This window comes from Triticum dicoccoides, chromosome 2B, assembly GCF_002162155.2.
Source record: "Triticum dicoccoides isolate Atlit2015 ecotype Zavitan chromosome 2B, WEW_v2.0, whole genome shotgun sequence".
NCBI classification, from domain to species: domain Eukaryota; kingdom Viridiplantae; phylum Streptophyta; class Magnoliopsida; order Poales; family Poaceae; genus Triticum; species Triticum dicoccoides.
The window spans coordinates 543,796,581-543,818,142 of NC_041383.1; the positions used below are offsets into that span (position 1 = coordinate 543,796,581).

Consider the following 21,562-nt stretch of genomic DNA (forward strand, 5'->3'; position numbering starts at 1 on the left):
CCGCGACGACATCGTCAACCGCGGGAACTTCCGGCGCGACCGCCTCGAGCTCCACCCCAAGCCCTGGATCATGGAGGCCCATGCCGAGCATGAAGACATGAAGCACCACGTGCAGCTGAGCCTGGAGGGAGTCCCGCTGCACGCCTGGAACGCTGACACGATCAGCCGTGTCATCGGAGTCGACTGCGAGCTGGACTACGTGCTGCCCCGCTCCACGCGCCAAGAGGATGCTAGGACTCTGGGCATCTGGGCTTGGGCGACAAACCCGAGTGCCATCCCGCGCGTCATGCACCTCACGCTGCCGGCGAGACATGGTCTGCAGTGGGTGCCAGCTCGGGGGCGGCGCCGGCTTTGCTACCGCATCATCGTCCACTTGGGTCTCCACGAAGACTTCTCCAACGTGTGTGATGACGACTCCAGGGCAAACGCGGACATCAACGAGTTCACCTGGGTTCATGGCATCGTCGACGGCGACCGTGTGCCGACGGAGCGTCGTGAGGAGCCTCGCGACGACTCTGGGCATGGTCGGCATCGTGATGAAGAAGATGATGATGCCGCGCGGCGTGGCCGCGACCAGGACCGCGACAACAGGGGCTCGAGGTGGTTCGGCCGCAGCCGGTCTCGTGCCTCCCGTGACCAGGCTCGCGACCGCGGCGGCGACCAAGGCCGCGGCGGTAATGAAGGTCGGGAGGGGCGTGACGGCCATCGCCGCCGGGGCGCTGTGGTTCACTCATCGACCAGCCCTGTGCGCAGCCCTCGCGGCGGCTCGTCCCACTGCACGCATCCCCTCGACACGGCACGCTCCATCTCCCCAACGTCTGTCCTGCCGACCCCGCCATCGCCGGTGGACGCGCCCACCCCGGCCTCCGGCATCGTCTTGCGCATCCAGGCGCCTCTGACGCCCGCCACGGTGGTGGCCACGGCCACTCCCCCACGTCCACCTGGCTTTGAGCAGTCCCCAGCTCAGGTCACGCCTCCCCTCGTCTCCGGCCAGCCCGCTCGCCGCTCTCCATCACGGACAGGCCACACCAACGACAGCCTGGCGCCCCTCTTTGTGCAGCCAGAGGCACCGCTCTTGGCTGGGCAGCCCCGTGCCCCGCCCAAGAGCCTAGCCAACCAGAGGAAGACTTTGGCTGGTGTGGCCATTGACACCAACCCAGGGTTCTCCCTGCGTCGCACCACTGCTCATGTCAAGGAGCGTCGTGTTGCTGTTCCGGTCACAAGGGAGGCTGAGAAGCTGGTCTGCCGGAGCCTCGGCATAGTGCAGGATGGTAAGGATGTCACCAAGGACGCTCTGGAGGAGCTGAGTCACCGCTTCCAACACGAGTTGTCGCCCTCGGTTCTGTCGGCGCTCTGTTCGTTGTTCAAGCTCGATGACGAGGATGCCACGGCGATTGAAGATGCTTTGATCAGCCGCGGTGGCCAGGCTGCCATGGACCATGCGGCTGTTGCTGGTGAGGCAACAGGAGAGGTCTGACTGCCTCGCAAAAGTCAGCAGTTCGAGCTACCACAAGTTTCCAATGTTAGCAAAACCTATCGTGTCCTCTAGTAATAACTTTAGTTGGATGTGTTCCTGCCATTCACGTCATGATTGTAGCCCCTTGATTTCCTGTTGTAACTCTGTTGTTGTTCGTCGTCTCCATTGCTTAATGAAGATTATGTCAGCCATGTCTCGTCCAACCTCTACCACATCCAGCAACCATCCACACCTGAAGTCCCATGAGGCTACAGATGCGCCCTCGACTGCTCCCTACTGCAGGCTGTTGCGGTCGTACAATGAGCTGGTTCGACATGCTCATTTGCTGCAATCCGGATGGGTATTGTTTAGCAATGCCATGAGAATACTAGTTTCCTGATGATAATTCCAAAGGTTAAATTTTTGTGCTGGAACGTGAGAGGACTAAATGACCCGGACAGACGTGCGACTGTGCACGAGACGATCGCCTCCACCTCATGCCACATTGTCTGCCTTCAGGAGTCCAAGATGGAAAACATAGATCAGTACATAGCCTCCTACCTTGGCGGTAATAGACTCCGGAGCTTTGCTCAGCGTCCAGCCACTGGATCCAGAGGAGGCCTCCTCATGCTCTGGGATGATAGTGTCGTTTGCATTTCCGATGTCCACATCACTGAGTTCTGCCTTTTCGCAATGGTCAACGTCATTCATTCCGATACCCCTTTCAAGATCACTAGTGTCTATGGTACAACGGCCTCCAACAGAAAGGATGATTTCTTCAGTGAATTGATCGCTCAAAAACCCATCAATGGCACTAAATGGATTGTCATGGGCGACTTCAACCAGATTTACCAAGCTCGAGATAAAAATAATAGGAACATCAATCGCAGCCGCCTCAACCGCTTCCGTACTACACTAGACTCTTGTGAACTAAAAGAGATCCACCTCCAGAACAGACGCTTCACCTGGAGTAACGAGCGTCAGAACCCTACTTTGTGCAAGCTGGACTCGGTTTTCTGCAACGCCGACTGGGACATGCATTTTGATTCTCATGTGCTTCATGCCATTTCCTCTTTGCTCTCGGACCATTGCCCCCTTCTCCTTGCCGATGACAGGGGCCCAAAGCGACCAAGATGCTTCAGATTCGAGAATTTTTGGTCCTGTATCCCAGGCTTCTTTGACATCGTCTCCAAGGCTTGGGAGGAGCCGTGTGCCCACACAGAGCCATGCCAACGGCTTTTCCATAAGCTCAAGCAAACGGGGCGACATTTGTCTAAGTGGAGTAGCAGGCTTTTCTCCAAGGCAAAGTTGCATCTTCATGCGGCCCTCCTCGTCATCCTTTGTCTTGACATTGCCCAAGAGACACGCGTCCTTTCGTTGGGAGAAAGGGATCTTCGGGCTCGACTCAAGCGTCGTGTCGTCAGCCTAGCGGCGGTTGAGAGGGCGCGCAAAAAGCAATGTGCTCGCATTGCTAATATCAAGGAGGGGGACGCCAATACCAAATTTTTCCACCTTAGGGTAAACTCAAGGCGAAGAAAAAATCACATCCACAGGCTCAAGAAGAATCCTGGATGGACCACGGACCATCAGGAAAAAGAGGAAATTATCCATGACCACTTTGCGAGCAGTCTGGGAGGGGGACAACCCAGACCGATGGATCTAAACTGGGAGAACCTGAACCTTAGGGTGGTTGACCTCACTGGCATCGACGACAACATCACCGAAGACGAGGTCAAAGCGGCCATTGATCTTATGCCAGGTGACAAGGCCCCGGGACCGGATGGTTTCAGGGAAGCTTCTTCAAGAAATGTTGGCAGATTATCAAAGTGGATGTAATGAGAGTCATCCACCAATTTAGTAGCCTCCAAACGACAAATCTTCACTGGCTCAACTCGGCCAACATTGTGCTCATACCAAAGAAGGATGGGGCGGAAGAAATCGGGGACTTCCGCCCCATTAGCCTCATTCATGCTATTGCTAAAATCATCGCCAAGGTGTTGGCATCCCGCCTTGGCCCTTTCATGAACAACCTTGTCTCCACTGCGCAGAGTGCTTTCATCAAGAAACGGAGCATCCACGACAACTTCATGTATGTGAGAAACCTCGCGCGACGTCTCCACAGAAACAGAACTCCATCCTTGCTCTTCAAGTTGGATATCCGGAAGGCCTTTGACTCGGTGCGATGGGAGTACATCCTTGACCTACTCTGCCGGTTGGTATTTCCAATCCGCTTTCAGGATTGGGTGGCGGCCCTCTTATGCACGTCCTCTTCGCGCGTCCTCCTCAACGGTATTGCCGGGCCCGCCATCTACCATGGGCGAGGGCTCAGACAAGGGGACCCCCTTTCACCCCTTCTCTTTGTCCTCGCGATCGACCCCTTACAACAGCTCCTCGACATTGCCACAAGTCACAACCTGCTCCAGAAAATTCGAGGCCGTGGATCTACTGTCCGTACCTCCCTGTATGCCGACGATGCGGCGATCTTCATCTCCCCTTCACAGGAAGATGTGGCCAACCTTGCGGCCATCCTTAGTGCATTTGGAGGGGTCACCGGTCTGTCCACCAACTTTCAGAAGAGCTCTGTCGTCGCAATTCACTGTGGCAACCTAAACCTTGACGACATACTCCACAGCCTGCCCGCCTCGCGAACTTCTTTCCCATTGAAGTATCTGGGCCTCCCGTTATCCATTTGGCAGCTGAAAAGGGTGGACTTCCAACACCTTGAGGACAAGGTGGCTGCGAAGCTCCCTCCTTGGCAAGGGAGAAACATCACCACAATTGGCCGGGCGGCCTTGGTCAAATCGGTCCTCACTTCTCAAGTCGTCTACCACATCACATCCCTGAACGTCCCCGCCGGTGTGCTACACAATGTCAATAGAATTGAGCGTGCTTTCCTCTGGTCAGCTCAGAGTCAAACTTCAGGTGCAAAATGCAAGGTCAACTGGGATACTGTTTGCCGCGCATCTCGGCGGGCTTGGAGTCCTACACTTGGGGAAATTTGCAAGAGCTCTAAGGTTGAGATGGCCATGGGTGGAGTGGAAGGACCCGACTAGATTGTGGGTGGGCTTAGGAAACCCATGCTCTGAGGTGGATATGGACCTCTTCTACGCCTCCACCGTCATCACCGTGGGAAATGGAAGGAAGACGCCCTTCTGGGAGGCACCATGGTTGAGGGGGGAAAAACCGAAGGATATCGCCCTCCTCATCTTCGCAGCCTCCAAGCGGAAGAAGTGGGTGGTGAGGGATGCACTGCGAGACAATGCTTGGGTGCGCTAGATCAACCCTTCCATCAACCTAACGACCAACCACATCGTGGAGTTCGTGGACCTTTGGGTCCATCTGGACCAATTCGAGCTTTCACCAGAGATTGATGACGACATATCCTGGAAATTTGAGGCGAACGGTGAGTATTCGGCGGCCTCTGCTTATAGGGTCCAGTTCTTTGGCTCCATGACGACGACCATGAACAAGACTATTTGGAAGGTTTGGGCACCTCCCAAGGTCAAGTTCTTCTCCTGGCTAGCGATTCAAAACAGAATATGGACGGCGGATAGATTGGAGAAGCGAGGTTGGGAGAATTGCGGACTGTGCACCCTCTGCAGAAGGGCAAACGAGACGTCCGCGCACCTCTTCTTTCGGTGCAGGTTCACCTTGCGCGTGTGGAGATTGGTAAAGGAGTGGCTTGGCCTAGGGGCTCTCGAGATCCATCAATGGCAGGCGGAGCGCAATATCAAACATTGGTGGACAAACATGTCGAAGCCCAATACGGCGAACCGGAAGGCCATGGCTTCCCTTACTATGCTTGTTGGTTGGGCCATTTGGAACGAGAGAAACGCTAGAGTTTTTAGGAAGAAATCAACGCCGCCCTTCTACATTCTAAAACTAATTCAAGATGAAGCCAAACTTTGGGTCACGGCAGGAGCTACGCACCTGAGCATTATCATGCCGCGAGAGTAGTTGTTGTTTTCATTTTGCCGACGGACGGACTGTGTTGTGGAGCCACTATTATGTACTCTAAAACTCTCCTTCTTTATTAATGAATGAGGCAAGTCTTTTGCCTTTGTTTCAAAAAAAAAAAAAACTCCCCACGACGCGGGCAGCGCGTAAGGACAGATGAGTGGTTGACCAAGGAAATACCTAATGTAAATACCATGATCTAACCCAATCCAGCCGACGTGCGGGACCAGGAGCAGCACTGCCCCACCCGTCATCACGAGAGGACAAGTGCGGGCGCACAAGCCGGGTGCACATGCACCGGCCAAATTCTCCGCGACTTCCCAGGACGCCCATAACGCGGGCAGCACGTGACGAGCGATGCGCCATGAAATTCGCTATTATTCTAACCCAACGCAGCGGACGAGCGGGACCAGGACCAGCAACGGCCCATCTGTCATTGCGTGAGCATAAGCTTGGGCGCACAAGCCCGGGTACACATACGCCAGCGAAACTCTCCACGGTTTGGGGCGTTGCATGTTGTACGTACCCAAGCCCAAACATAGCCCATGTGTCCTCTTTAGGCCACCTAGGAGAATTTGACCCAGCTTTCCTGTCTCAGGTCGTTCAGATCGATCAGGATTTTGTGCTAGCCGCCACCGGCCGCCCTAGCCGATCCACAGATGACACCGCCGCGGCGCCATGGCAGCCAGCAGCCCCGCTGTCTCTACCTATGTAGATCCTGCCGCGGCGATGATCGATGTGTCGTGCGATCGAGTACACGAATTGGTCGATTACCTTATCTAGTTTGCAAACGCTGAAGTTTAAAGGTATGTCATAGTTATCCTTTTTATAGATTGCATAGTATTATAGTCTAATTATAACAGGCTCTCTTGTGATTGCATGTCAGACAATGGATTAATGTACAAACTAGATGTGTTTCCAGCCATGTGAGATTATTTATGATATCTGCTATATTGGATGTCCATAGCCATAGTTTGCACATCTTAGTTATTGTTTCCTCCTGCTGTTGTTTGGTAATTTCAATGGAAGCAGTTCTGACAGCATTTGTGAATTTATGATATTTGTTCACTGAAAAATAAATGACTACAAAGTTCACCCGGATGAGATCATCTTATTGTTTGATGATCTTGATAGTTGTAGACCCAAATTTAATCCTGTAGAAAGGAAGCCCTTTTGTGAATTGCCAAAAATATATTAGAACTATGTTTTGATATCAATGGGGTAGTCAGTGTGATATATTATGACACTTTATCCTCCAAATTTTCTTCTATTATAAAACAGCACACATTTATGTGTACTAAAAAAAACTGCAAGTATGATCCTTATTTCTTTCGCCCCCCTCATGCCTAAATCCTGGCTCCGCCCCTGCTTCCCACGACGCGCAAAACGTGCAACGCTATCTGGGCGTTCGGTCTTTTCGGTTCGGTCTTGTCGGTCTTCCAAAAATTCGGTCTTCTGGAATTGAAGACCAAATTAATTTCGGTCTTTTTGGTTCTTCACTATTCGGTCTTCGGTCTTTACTATTCGGTCTTCGGTCCCGACCAAACAGACCAAATTAATTGCTACAACGAGTTACTCCCAGTAGCAATACATGTTTATATTTGACAGCAAGTAAACAAAATACCAATACATGTTTATACTTGACAGCAAGTGACAAGATTCATAAGTAAGAAGATTCGTAATTCATGGTCCAACAATAAGATTTCATGACGCCATTTGCTTCTGTTCTTTTGGCTTGTCATCTTGAGCAGCTTCTAGATTGGCACCTTTTGCTTCGGCATCTTTCTCATTCAACTCCTCATCATATTTAGAATCCGGTACAGGAAACATCTACAAAAAAGAGGACAATGGTCTGTCAAACAACATTGACATGAGCAAATCAAAACATAAAGTGCATATAACCCATCTTTGTGTATCTCGTATCAGCTACCAAAATGATATATACCATGTATATATCTAGTTTTAGGAAACAAGCACAAATGCTTTACTATGTACATAAGAATTCTGTACTCAGGATTTAACTTGCAATAACAAAGAGGATTATAGATATTTATTCTCTACTCCTACTAGTAGTACTAAAGTATTGATGCTGCTAAAGTGTGTGATTCTTCTCAGTTATCTTGCCCAAATCCGCACTCTGAATGTTCCATTTTAAAGTGTTGCTTTACAAGGCTGCATGGATAGAAGTTGAAGTGCAGAAATAAGTAGAAACAAATTACTATGTTTGCAAAACAACCCAAATGACCACACAAATAACCTTGTGGTAACATTTGACACTCCTCTAGTTAAGTGTAGTACAGAGTTCTATTTGTTGTCTGCAAGTGCTAACATTTGACACAAAGCAAGGCATGTATTGCCTACAAAATACCAGCTGGAGTGCTGATTTCATGGGAATCATATATATGTACATAGAGAGATGAAGTAAGTCACCATCAGCTGCGATGTGGAGAACCGAAAGATGGCAGCAGGCGGCGAGCCAGCGAATAGTGTGGAAGAGGACGGGTGGTGGTGATGGACTGCATCTGTTGAACCGGCCGTCAGGAGGTGCAGCACCGGTGGCGGACGGCCGCGTCGCGGGAAGTGGAGCGACCGACGGGGGGTCGGGGTTGTCGACGCGGGGCGCCGGTCTTCCCTGGTCAGGACTGCCGCTCGGGGCACCGCTCTTCACCGGTCAGGGTCGCCGCTGTGGGCGCCAGTCTTCATCGGTCAGGGCGCGCGGCGCGCGGCGCGCCTCGGTGCCGCAGTCGTCAATCGTCACGGGCTCACGTCTCACGGGGCATCGGGCCACAGCGGCGGGCGTCGGGCGGCGGCTAGGGTTAGTAGTGGGAGAGAAAAAGAGGAAGGGAAGTGAATCAGGTGCCGGCTGGTTCCTGTGAATCGTGAAGTGAGGACGTGAGGTCGTGTAGTTGTGTGTGACCGTTGGGCTGGCTAGATGGGCCTTAGGAATTAGGATGGGCTTTTAGTAATTCGGTCTATACCGGCTATTCGGTCCTCAGAACAACATGACCGAACAGACTATACATAGTTCGGTCTTCTATTTTTGCAGACCGTTTTTATTCGGTCTTTTCTAGTGCGGTCTTTTCGGGTTCGGTCTCGGTCTTTTCGGTTTCGGTCATCGGTCTTCGGTTTTTATGCCCGGGGTGAGCTATAGGAGCGGCTCACCCAAGAAAATCCAACCCAGCCAATGGAGAATTGCGCTGAGCCCACCAGTCATAGTACGCCACGAAAGAACACCAGGTCAAAAAACAAAGTAAAAATCGAACGTCTGCTGAACATCGTTGACCCGACTTGTGCAGATCGAACGGGCAGAATCGAATGAAAATCGGGGGAGCTTCGGGTGAGCGGGTCGCCCAGCCACCTTTTATATATATATATATATATATATATATATATATATATATATATATATATATATATATATATATATATATATTTATGGAAAATGCATCCTACTACCGGGTGTAATTACACCCATTTCTCATATATTTCTATGTGGTAGTATATACTCTATTTTACTATTTTTACTATGTTCATATATTATATCTAAGATACTACAAAATGAGTTATGTGAAAAAATTGCATGTGAGCCCATGTTTTTATAATATTTGTCAAATATGTACATATTTGTACGCAAAAAGAAGTATGCTCAAATTATACTACATACTACATAAAAAATAGTATATATACTACCTAAACATTCTTACATACTATATACTACGCGTACATACTCTCCGATATACTAGATACTACCTAGAACGTATGAAACAAAAGTGGGAGTAACTACACCTGGTAGTAGGAAAAATTTGTCCTATATATATATATATATATATATATCTTTACCTCTTTATCTAATAATAAAGCAAATTGGGTTTCTGCCGTACGTCATTAAAATTACCCTCGAAGTTGCCACAAATTACCCACCATGCCACTCATAAGTTTAAAAAAACGTTTTGTTGGGCTGCATCCACCTCGGCTTTGGTTGATAAATAGTGACACCCTTCCGTAATAACATCTAACGTACCTATCTTGTTGGCTGGAGACAATGGTTTTTACTCGGGAGACCAAGGTTCGACCCTCTCCCACTGCCCTTTTTTCCTTCTTTTTTCTTTCCCACTGCCCTTTTTTCCTTCTTTTTTCTTTCTTTTCTTTGGCTACACCGCTCAGTAATAAGAAGTCATCCACACACACAATATGATTATACATACGTGACTGCCTGGTTGGAGCCTAAATCTTTCAACTATGAGACCCGGGGTCGAATCTTGTTCCACCCATCTTCTCTTTTTGTTTAACTTTTTTTTTGAGATTTAAGCATTTCTAATATATTCATACCTTTCAAACCGCACCTCCAAATCTAACTCGTTATATATGAAAATTTCTTAAAAAAATGTGTAGATTTCAAAAATGCATCGTAGTTTCTAAAATTGTGTTTAGTATGCATCATAGTTTGATGCTCTCAAAAAACCTATTATTTACACCATAGGGGATGTTGATTCCTACCAGCTACCATATGCTAAAGATGACAACAGATACATAAATCACCCTCTCTGTTTTCATACAGTGCAAAATAACCAACCCCTATATGATGATGTACACTAAACAACTGATACGAGCTTGGTGTAAATCGGTGGCATAAGGTTGATTACCATATTGTTTGAAACTGTGTTCGTATTCTTTAAAAAAATATCACTGTTGATATGCAACCCTGAACATTTCGTATGCATGTTCTTACAAATTGATTGTTTGTAGTGGAGCCGTCTAATAGTTTGCAACCAAATTAAGTCTTAACTTGACTTACGGTTGCAAACACATATATCAGCAAGACAAAGATAACGCTCTTATGCCTATGCTATGATCCGGTACTAAAATGTACTTTGCTATTTTCATCCTAATGCAACATTTGCTTGGCATGACCGAGGAGGAACGATAACAAAGGCGTAAAGAGATGACTACAATTAGGTACATATTTTTGTTGTCTAATAAATTGGAAACACCTTGAGTATACTTCAAAAATTATCCCACCTATATGTTTTTGTGCAACACCAGTTATATTATTGTTTATCGTGTGCATCATGAGAATTTTCAAGGGATATGCTGATGTTGCTTGATGTGTATGAGGGATTATTTTTTCCTCCCGTTGCAACGCACGGGCATGTTTCCTAGTATATATATATATATATATATATATATATATATATATATATCTTTACCTAATAATAAAGCAAATTGGATTTCTGTCGTCCGTCATTATAATTACCCTCCAAATTAGTAAAAATTACCCATCAATGCCACCCGTAAGTGGGAAAACGATTCAGTTTTTGGGACAAAAATCGCCGCCGCCTTGGTTGTTTTATAGGGCCGCGACAGTCATAACTTGGGGAACTATGGGTGGCCGAGTGGTCGTGAGATCGCTCCTCCAGCGATGAGACCAGGGTTCGATCCCCACATTCCACATCTTTTTTATCTTTCTTTTCTCACACATTTTTTTCATTTTACTTTTTTGTCTTTTCTTTTCTCATTCTGTTTTCTTTCTTCTTTCTTCTTTAAATTAATTCGGGATTTCAATATTCCAAAGTTGTGACTTTAAAAAAAATCTTTGAGAAATCATAAAAAATACAGATTCAAAAAATGTTGGTGGTTTTGCAAAAATGTTCGCAAAATTATAAAAAAAATCACAATTTGAAAAAAATGGTTGGAAAATAAAATCATGTTCATCATTTTGAAAAAAATGACTGTGTATTGAACGGGAATCTGAAAAAAATTCCATGATATTTTAGAAAATGTTCACAAAAAATTGTTTTTTAAAATTTTCTCCAATTTTTTAAAAAAGTTCATCGACTCAAAAAATGTTTATTGAGTCAAAAAAAAATGAATTCGAAACTGGTTCATGCATTTAGTTTTTTGTAAACAAATCTAATGTTCATGATTCTTTTGAGAAAATAAAAAATTTCAAAAGAAAATGTTTGTCGATTCCGAAAACTGTTCACTGATTCAAAAGTATTTTATGTCTAGGATTTAATTATTTTTTGAAAGTTTTTATATGTCTTGGCGTTGGGAGTAGTCTTTCTTTTCTCACGCATTTTTTTCATTTTACTTTTTTGTCTTTTCTTTTCTCATTCTGTTTCCTTTCTTCTTTCTTCTTTAAATTAATTCGGGATTTTAATATTCCAAAGTTGTGACTTAAAAAAAATCTTTGAGAAATCATAAAAAATACAGATTCAAAAAATGTTGGTGGTTTTGCAAAAATGTTCGCAAAATTATAAAAAAATCACAATTTGAAAAAAATGGTTGGAAAATAAAATCATGTTCACCATTTTGAAAAAACTGACTGTGTATTGAAAACATATTCGGGAATCTGAAAAAAATTCCATGATTTTAGAAAATGTTCACAAAAAATTTGTTTTTAAAAATTTTCTCCAATTTTTTAAAAAAGTTCATCGACTCAAAAAATGTTTATTGAGTCAAAAAAATTAATGAATTCGAAACTGGTTCATGCATTTAGTTTTTTGTAAACAAATCTAATGTTCATGATTCTTTTGAGAAAATAAAAAATTTCAAAAGAAAATGTTTGTCGATTCCGAAAACTGTTCACTGATTCAAAAGTATTTTATGTCTAGGATTTAATTAGTTTTTTGAAAGTCTTTATATGTCTTGGCGTTGGGAGTAGTTTATGGCCAACGAGATTTGATTTTAAAATTTTAAACATTCCCTTGCGCAACATAATGACAAGTGTGGCATGCACTGACAAACTCATAGCCTTGGGATTTACCACGTCGAATGTATTGTGATCACGTGGACATCGCGACCATCATCGGCTAGGGTGAGAAAAAAATGGCAATATGGTGAGCCACTGTGTTAAAATAGAGTTTGCTCATATATCAGGATACTGAGTCATACTTTTGGTTAGCCACAATTTTTTGTCTTCCGTTGCAACGCACGGGCATATTTGCTAGTATATATATTCCGCCGGTTAATTTTCGTCCCACCACTTTCGTCCGGTTTTTTTCGTAGGTTAACCTTCGTAGATTTTTTTCGCCCACCTCCGACCATCCCGTGCAAAACCAAAAAAAAAAACATACGCCACCATTCGTCTCTCGATCCACCCGATGCGGCCGCCCTATCTCCCTCGTCTAGCGATGCAGCGCCGCCCCAATCTCCCCGCTCCGCCACCGCCGCCCCAATCTTCCTACTCTGCGAAAAATTAGACGAACGAGGCTCCCTCTCGAACCCTAGCTACCCCTCGTCTCCTCGCCTCCAGCCGCACCCGCCACCGCACCCCAATCCCCGATCTGATCCCCCTCCTCATGCCCTCTCCATCATCCTCCTCAAGACGTCACCATCGCCTCCGTTCGTCTTCTCCCGCGCCGACGCCGTCGAGGCCGAGTCGTTCGACTTCCCGCTCTGGCAGGTCTGCGCGGCCGCGTGCGGGGTGTTCGTCTTCTCCCGCGCCGACGCCGTCGAGGCCGAGGCGTTCGACTTCCCGCTCTGGAAGGTCTGCGCGACCGCGTGCGGGGTGGGGCCGGCCAAGGTGGCGTCCCTCGACGGGCGCACCAGGCTGCGCGCCGCCGCGACGGCTGGCAGGACCGGCACCGGCGTGGCCAACTCCACGCCCGTGGCCGTCACCCACGTGCTCCACAACAAGCGCGAGTTCATGTACACGTCTGATATCGTGCTGTGTCCATCTGTTCATCGTTTCATGATCTGATCCATGGTTTCTGTATTTGCAGTTCGCCTGACACATCTACTCCCGATGATAGTGAAGTATATCAAGCTGGTGCTAAAAGAAGGTTTGTGTTTATCCTCTCTAATATATTTTTACTGTTGTTGTACTTGGTTGGTCGCTAATGCTTTTTTGATACAAGGTAAGCATGACTCTTAATCCCTCTATTCCTCATAAGGAGAGCTTGGAATCTGAAGATTTTTCTGCAAAGTAGGTTTCCCTTTGGCTCTGTTGGGGAACATAGCAGAAATTCAAAATTTTCCTACGTGTCACCAAGATATATCTATGGAGAAACCAGCAACGAGGTGAAGGAGAGTGCATCTACATACCCTTGTAGATCGCTAAGCGGAATCGTTCAAGAGAACGGGGTTGAAGGAGTCGTACTCATCGTGATCCAAATCACCAGAGATCCTAGTGCCGAACGGATGGCACCTCCGTGTTCAACACACGTACAACCCGGTGACGTCTCCCATGCCTTGATCCAGCAAGGAGAGAGGGAGATCTTGAGGAAGACTCCATCCAGCAGCAGCACAACGGCGTGATGGTGGTGGAGGAGCGTGGTGATCTAGTAGGGCTTCGCCAAGCACCGCGAGATAGGAGGAGAAAGAGAGGTAGGGCTGCGCCAACAGAAGAAGAACTTCGTGTGTTGGGCTGCTCCTATGCCTCCACTATATATAGGGGGAGAGGGGGCTGCGCCCCCACCTAGGTTTCCACCCCCTAGGGGCGGCGGCCAGCCCTAGATCCCATCTAGGGGGCGGCCAAGGGGGGGAGAGGGGGAAACTTGCCCCCCAAGCAAGGTGGGGCGCCCCCTCCCCAAACCCTATGCGCCTTGGGCCCTTGTGGGGGGCGCACCAGCCCACCAGGGGCTGGTCCCCTCCCACACTTGGCCCATGCTGCCCTCCGGGGATGGTGGCCCCACTTGGTGGACCCCCGGGACCCTCCCGGTGGTCCCGGTACGTTACCGATAAAACCCAAAACTTTTCCGGTGACCAAAACATGACTTCCCATATATAAATCTTTACCTCCGGACCATTCCGGAACTCCTCGTGACGTCCGAGATCTAATCCGGGACTCCGAACAACATCCAGTAACCACATGCAAACTTCCTTTATAACCCTAGCGTCATCGAACCTTAAGTATGTAGACCCTACGGGTTCGGGAACCATGCATACATGACCGAGACGTTCTCCTGTCAATAACCAACAACAGGATCTGGATACCCATGTTGGCTCTCACATGTTCCACGATGATATCATCGGATGAACCACGATGTCAAGGACTCAATCAATCCCGTATACAGTTCCCTTTGTCTAGCGGTATTGTACTTTCCCAAGATTCGATTGTCGGTATGCCGATACCTTGTTCAATCTCGTTACCGGCAAGTCTCTTTACTCGTTCCGTAACACATCATCCCGTGATCAACCCCTTGGTCACATTGTGCACATTATGATGATGTCCTACCGAGTGGGCCCAGAGATACCTCTCCGTCACACGGAGTGACAAATCCCAGTCTCGATTCGTGCCAACCCAACAGACACTTTCAGAGATACCCGTAGTGCACCTTTATAGCCACCCAGTTATGTTGTGACGTTTGGTACACCCAAAGAATTCCTACGGTATCCGGGAGTTGCACAATCTCATGGTCTAAGGAAAAGATACTTGACATTAGAAAAGCTTTAGCATACGAACTACACGATCTCTGTGCTAGGCTTAGGATTGGGTCTTGTCCATAACATCATTCTCCTAATGATGTGATCCCGTTATCAATGACATCCAATGTCCATGGTCAGGAAACCGTAACCATCTATTGATCAACGAGCTAGTCAACTAGAGGCTTACTAGGGATATGGTGTTGTCTATGTATCCACACATGTATCTGAGTTTCTATCAATACAATTATAGCATGGATAATGAACGATTATCATGAACAAGGAAATATAATAATAACTAATTTATTATTGCCTCTAGGGCATATTTCCAACAGTCTCCCACTTGCACTAGAGTCAATAATCTAGTTCACATCGCCATGTGATTAACACTCACACGTCACATCGCCATGTGACCAACATCCAAAGAGTTTACTAGTGTCATTAAACTAGTTCACATCATTATGTGATTAAGACTCAATGAATTATGGGGTTTGATCATGTTTTGCTTGTGAGAGAGGTTTTAGTCAACGGTTCTGCAACATTCAGATCCGTATGTACTTCGCAAATCTCTAGGTCATATTGTAAATGCTGCTTCCACGCTCCACTTGGAGCTATTCCAAATGGTCGCTCCACTATATGTATCCGGTTTGCTACTCAGAGTCATTCGGATAGGTGTTAAAGCTTGCATCGTCGTAACCCTTTACGCCGAACCCTTTATCACCTCCATAATCGAGAAACATATCCTTATTCCTCTAAGGATAATTTTGACCGCTATCTGGTGATCCACTCCTTGATCACCTTTGTACCCTCTTGCCAGACATGTGGCAAGGCACACATCAGGTGCGGTACTTAGAATAGCATACTGTAGAGCCTACGTGTAAAGCATAGGGGACGACCTTCGTCCTTTCTCTCTTTTCTGCCGTGGTCGAGCTTTAAGTCTTAACTTCATACCTTACATCTTAGGCAAGAACTCCTTCTTTGACTGATCCATCTTGAACACCTTCAAGATCATGTCAAGGTATATGCTCATTTGAAAGTACCATTAAGCGTTTTTGATCTATCCTCATTGATCTTGATGTTCAATGTTCAAGTAGCTTAATCCAGGTTTTCTATTGAAAAACACCTTTCAAATAACCCTATATGCTTTCCAGAAATTCTACATTATTTCTCAGCAACAATATGTCAACAACATATACTCATCAGAAATTCTATAGTGCTCCCACTCACTTCTTTGGAAATACAAGTTTCTCATAAACTTTGTATAAATCCAAAATCTTTGATCATCTCATCAAAGCGTACATTCCAACTCCGAGATGCTTACCCCAGTCCTTAGAAGGATCGCTGGAGCTAGCATAGCTTTAGCATCCTTAGGATTGACAAAACCTTTCTGATTGTATCACATACAACCTTTCTTTACGAAAACTGGTAAGGAAACTCGTTTTGACATCCATCTGCTAGATTTCATAAATGCAGCTAATGCTAACACGATTCCGACGGACTTAAGCATCGCTACGGATGAGAAAATCTCATCGTAGTCAACTTCCTTGAACTTGTGAAAAACTCTTCGCCACAAGTCGAGCTTCATAGACGGTGACATTACCGTCCACGTCCGTCTTCTTCTTAAAGATCCATTTATCTCAATGGCTTGACGATCATCGGGCAAGTCCACCAAAGTCCATGCTTTGTTCTGATACATGGATCCTATCTCGGATTTCATGGCTTCTAACCATCTGTCGGAATATGGGCCCACCATCGCTTCTCCATAGCTTGTAGGTTCATTGTTGTCTAGCAACATGACCTTTAAGACAGGATCACCGTACCACTACGAAGCAGTACGCGTCCTTGTCGTCCTACGAGGTTCGGTAGTGACTTGATCCGAAGCTTCATGATCACTATCATAAGCTTCCACTTCAATTGGTGTAGGTGCCACAGGAACAACTTCCTGTGCCCTGCTACACACTGGTTGAAGTGATGGTTCAATAACCTCATCAAGTCTCCACCATCCTCCCACTCAATTCTTTCGAGAGAAACTTTTCCTCGAGAAAGGACCCGTTTCTAGAAACAATCACTTTTGCTTCCGGATCTGAGATAGGAGGTATACCCAACTGCTTTGGGTGTCCTATGAAGATGCATTTTTATCCGCTTTGGGTTCGAGCTCATCAACCTGAAACTTTTCCACATAAGCGTCGCAGCCCCAAACTTTTTAAGAAACGAAAACTTAGGTTTCTCCAAACCATAGTTCAAACGGTGTCGTCTCAATGGAATTACGTGGTGCCCTATTAAAGTGAGTGCGGTTGTCTCTAATGCCTAACCCATGAACGATAGTGGTAATTCGATAAGAGACATCATGGTACGCACCATATCCAATAGGGTGCAACTATGATGTTCGGACACACCATTACACTGTGGTGTTCCAGGCGGTATTAATTGTGAAAAAATTTCCACAATGTCTTAATTGCGTGCCAAAGCTCGTAACTCAGATACTCATCTCTATGATCATATCATAGAAATTTTATCCTCTTGTCACGATGATCTTTAACTTCACTCTGAAATTACTTGAACCATTCAATAATTCAGACTTGTGTTTCATCAAGTAAATATACTCAACATCTACTCGAATCATCTGTGAAGTAAGAACATAACGATATTCACTGCATGCCTCAACACTCATTGGACTGCACACATCAAAATGTGTTACTTCCAACAAGTTGCTATCTTGTTCCATCTTACTGAAACCGAGGCTTTTCAGTCATCTTGCCCATGTGGTATGATTTGCATATCTCAAGTGATTCAAAATCAAGAGAGTCCAAACGATCCATCTGCATGGAGTTTCTTCATGCATATACACCAATAGACATGGTTCGCATGTCTCAAACTTTTCAAAAACGAGTGAGTCCAAAGATCCATCAACATGGAGCTTCTTCATGCGTTTTTATGACTTACATGGCAGTGCCACAAGTAGGTGGTACTATCATTACTATCTTGTATCTTTTGGCATGAACATTTGTATTACTACAATCGAGATTCAATAAACCATTCATTTTAGGTGTAATACCATTGAAGGTATTATTCAAATAAATAGAGTAACCATTATTCTCCTTAAATGAATAACCGTATTGCGTCAGACATAATCCAATCATGTCTATGCTCAACGCAAACACCAAATGACAATTATTCAGGTTTAATACTAATCTTGATGGTAGAGGGAGCGTGCGATGTTTGATCATATCAAACTTGGAAACACTTCCAACACATATAGTCAGCTCACTTTTAGCTAGTCTCCGTTTATTCCGAGCTTTTATTTCGAGTTACTAACACTTAGCAATCGAACCGGTATCTAATACCCTGGTGCTACTAGGAGTACTAGTAAAGTACACATTAACATAATGTATATCCAATATACTTCTATCGACCTTGCCAGCCTTCTCATCTACCAAGTATCTAGGGTAATTCTACTTCAGTGACTGTTCCCCTTATTACAAAAGCACTTAGTCTCGGGTTTGGGTTCAACCTCGGGTTTCTTCACTAGAGCAGCAGCTGATTTGCCGTTTCATAAAGTATCCCTTCTTGCCCTTGCCCTTCTTGAAACTAGTGGTTTTACTAACCATCAACAATTGATGCTCCTACTTGACTTCTACTTTCGCGGTGTCAAACATCGCGAATACTTCAGGGATCATCATATCTATCCCTGATATGTTATAGTTCATCATGAAGCTCTAGCAGCTTGGTGGCAGTGACTTTGGAGAAACATCACTATCTCATCTGGAAGATCAACTCCCACTCGATTAAAGTGATTGTTGTACTCAGACAATCTGAGCACAAGCTCAACGATTGAGCTTTTCTCCCTTAGTTTGCAGGCTAAGAAAATCGTCGGAGGTCTCATACCTCTTGACATGGGCACGAGCCTGAAATCCTAATTTCAGCCCTCGAAACATCTCATATGTTCCGCGACGTTTCGAAAATGTCTTTGGTGCCTCATCTCTAAACCGTTTAACTGAACTATCACGTAGTTATCAAAACGTGTATGTCCGATGTTCGCAACATCCACAAACGACGTTTGGGGTTCAGCACACTGAGCGGTGCAATAAGGACATAGGCTTTCTACTGTCCGCATAATCACTACTGTCAACTTTCAACTATATTTTCTCTAGGAACATATCTAAATAGTGGAACGAAAGCGCGAGCTTACGACATAATTTGCAAAGATCTTTTGACTATGTTCAGGATAATTAAGTTCATCTTATGAACTCCCACTCAGATAGACATCCCTCTAGTCATCTAAGTGATTACATGATCCGAGTCAACTAGGCCGTGTCCGATCATCACGTGAGACGGACTAGTCATCATCGGTGAACATCTTCATGTTGATCGTATCTACTATACGACTCATGCTTGACCTTTTGGTCTCTTGTGTTCCGAGGCCATGTCTGTACATGCTAGGCTCGTCAAGTCAACCTAAGTGTTTCGCTTGTGTAAATCTGGCTTACACCCGTTGTATGTGAACGTAAGAATCTATCACACCCGATCATCACGTGGTGCTTCGAAATGACGAACTTTCGCAACGGTGCACAGTTAGGGGGAACACTTTCTTGAAATTTTAATGAGGGATCATCTTATTTACTACCGTCGTTCTAAGCAAATAAGATGTATAAACATGATAAACATCACATGCAATCAAATAGTGACATGATATGACCAATATCATATTGCTCCTTTTGATCTCCATCTTCGGGGCTCCATGATCATCATCGTCACCGACATGACACCATGATCTCCATCATCATGATCTCCATCATCGTGTCTCCATGAAGTTGTCTCGCCAACTTATTACTTCTACTACTATGGCTACCGATTAGCAATAAAGTAAAGTAATTACATGGCGTTGTTCAATGACACGCAGGTCATACAATAAATAAAGACAACTCCTATGGCTCCTGCCGGTTGTCATACTCATCGACATGCAAGTCATGATTCCTATTACAAGAACATGATCAATCTCATACATCACATATCATTCATCACATTGTTCTTGGCCATATCACATCACGTAACATACCCTGCAAAAACAAGTTAGACATCCTCTAATTGTTGTTTGCATGTTTTGCGTGGCTGCTATGGGTTTCTAGCAAGAACGTTTCTTACCTACGCAAAACCACAACGTGATATGCCAATTGCTATTTACCCTTCATAAGGACCCTTTTCATTGAATCCGTTCTGACTAAAGTGGGAGAGACTGGCACCCACTAGCCACCTTATGCACCAAGTGCATGTCAGTCGGTGGAACCTGTCTCACGTAAGAGTACGTGTAAGGTTGGTCCGGGCCGCTTCATCCCACAATACCGTCGAAACAAGATTGGACTAGTAACGATAAGCATATTGAACAAAATCAACGCCCACAACTACTTTGTGTTCTACTCGTGCGAAGAATCTACGCAATAGACCTAGGTCATGATGCCACTGTTGGGGAACGTAGCAGAAATTCAAAATTTTCCTACATGTCACCAAGATCTATCTATGGAGAAACCAGCAACGAGGGGAAGGAGAGTGCATCTACATACCCTTGTAGATCGCTAAGCGGAAGCGTTCAAGAGAACGGGGTTGAAGGAGTCGTACTCGTTGTGATCCAAATCACCGGAGATCCTAGTGCCAAACGGACGGCACCTCCGCGTTCAACACACGTACAGCCCGGTGACGTCTCCCATGCCTTGATCTAGCAAGGAGAGAGGGAGAGGTTGAGGAAGACTCCATCCAGCAGCAGCACAACGGCGTGGTGGTGGTGGAGGAGCGTGGTGATCCAGCAGGGCTTCGCCAAGCACCACGAGATATGAGGAGAAAGAGAGGTAGGGCTGCGCCAACAGGAGAAGAACTTCGTGTGTTGGGCTGCTCCTATGCCTCCACTATATATAAGGGGAGAGGGGGCTGCGCCCCCACCTAGGTTTCCACCCCCTAGGGGCGGCGGCCAGCCCTAGATCCCATCTAGGGGGGCGGCCAAGGGGGGGGGAGAGGGGGAAACTTGCCCCCCAAGCAAGGTGGGGCGCCCCCTCCCCAAACCTGTAACGCCCCGGATTCGTTGCGCCAGGTGTCTGTCAGTTATTCGCCGTCGTTGCCATGTGATTTGCTTGCGTGTTGCATATTGTCATGTCATCATGTGCATCTCATTTTGCATACGTGTTCGTCTCATGCATCCGAGCATTTTCCCCGTTGTCCGTTTTGTAATCCGGCACTCCTATGCCCTCCGGCGCCCCTTTTACCCCTTTTCATGTGCGGGTGTTAAACGTTCTCAGAATGGACCGAGGTTTGCCAAGCGGCCTTGGTATAGCACCGGTAGACCGCCTGTCAAGTTTCGTGCCATTTGGAGGTCGTTTGAGACTCCAACGGTTAACCGGGTAACCGTAAAAGCCTCCTTCTCTTTGCAGCCCAACACCCCTCCAAAGTGGCCCAAAACCCAGCAAACTCCCCTCCATGCTCTCGGTCGTTCGATCACGATCGTGTGGGCGAAAACCGCTCCTCATTTGGACTCTCCTAGCTCCCTCTATCTATAAATATGCCTCTCCCCCCGAAATTCCCGGTGCAAACCCTAGCTCTCCCTCTCCTCGCGCCACCGGACAAAATCCCCGCCGCCGGACATGTCCGCGCCACTGCCCCGGGCCAATCGCACCCCGCTACGTCGCCCCGCCGCCGTCTCCCCCGCGTGGGCCCGCGAGCCCAGATCGGGCCCGCCCAAGCCCGCCGCCGCCCGAGGCGCTCGCCACCGCCCCGAGCCCTCCGCCAGCTCCTGGCCGC

The 21,562-nt window shown here is 46.6% G+C and overlaps 1 long non-coding RNA gene across 1 annotated transcript; it reads right to left on the reverse strand.

The window, feature by feature from the left end:
- Positions 1-6,959: 6,959 nt before the first annotated feature.
- LOC119367978 lies at positions 6,960-8,274 on the reverse strand. The gene is made up of 2 exons (XR_005176480.1): positions 7,844-8,274; positions 6,960-7,243 (listed from the first exon to the last, which is right to left on the reverse strand). It is a non-coding gene; the product is annotated as an uncharacterized LOC119367978 (long non-coding RNA).
- Between the last annotated feature and the right edge of the window lie 13,288 nt (positions 8,275-21,562).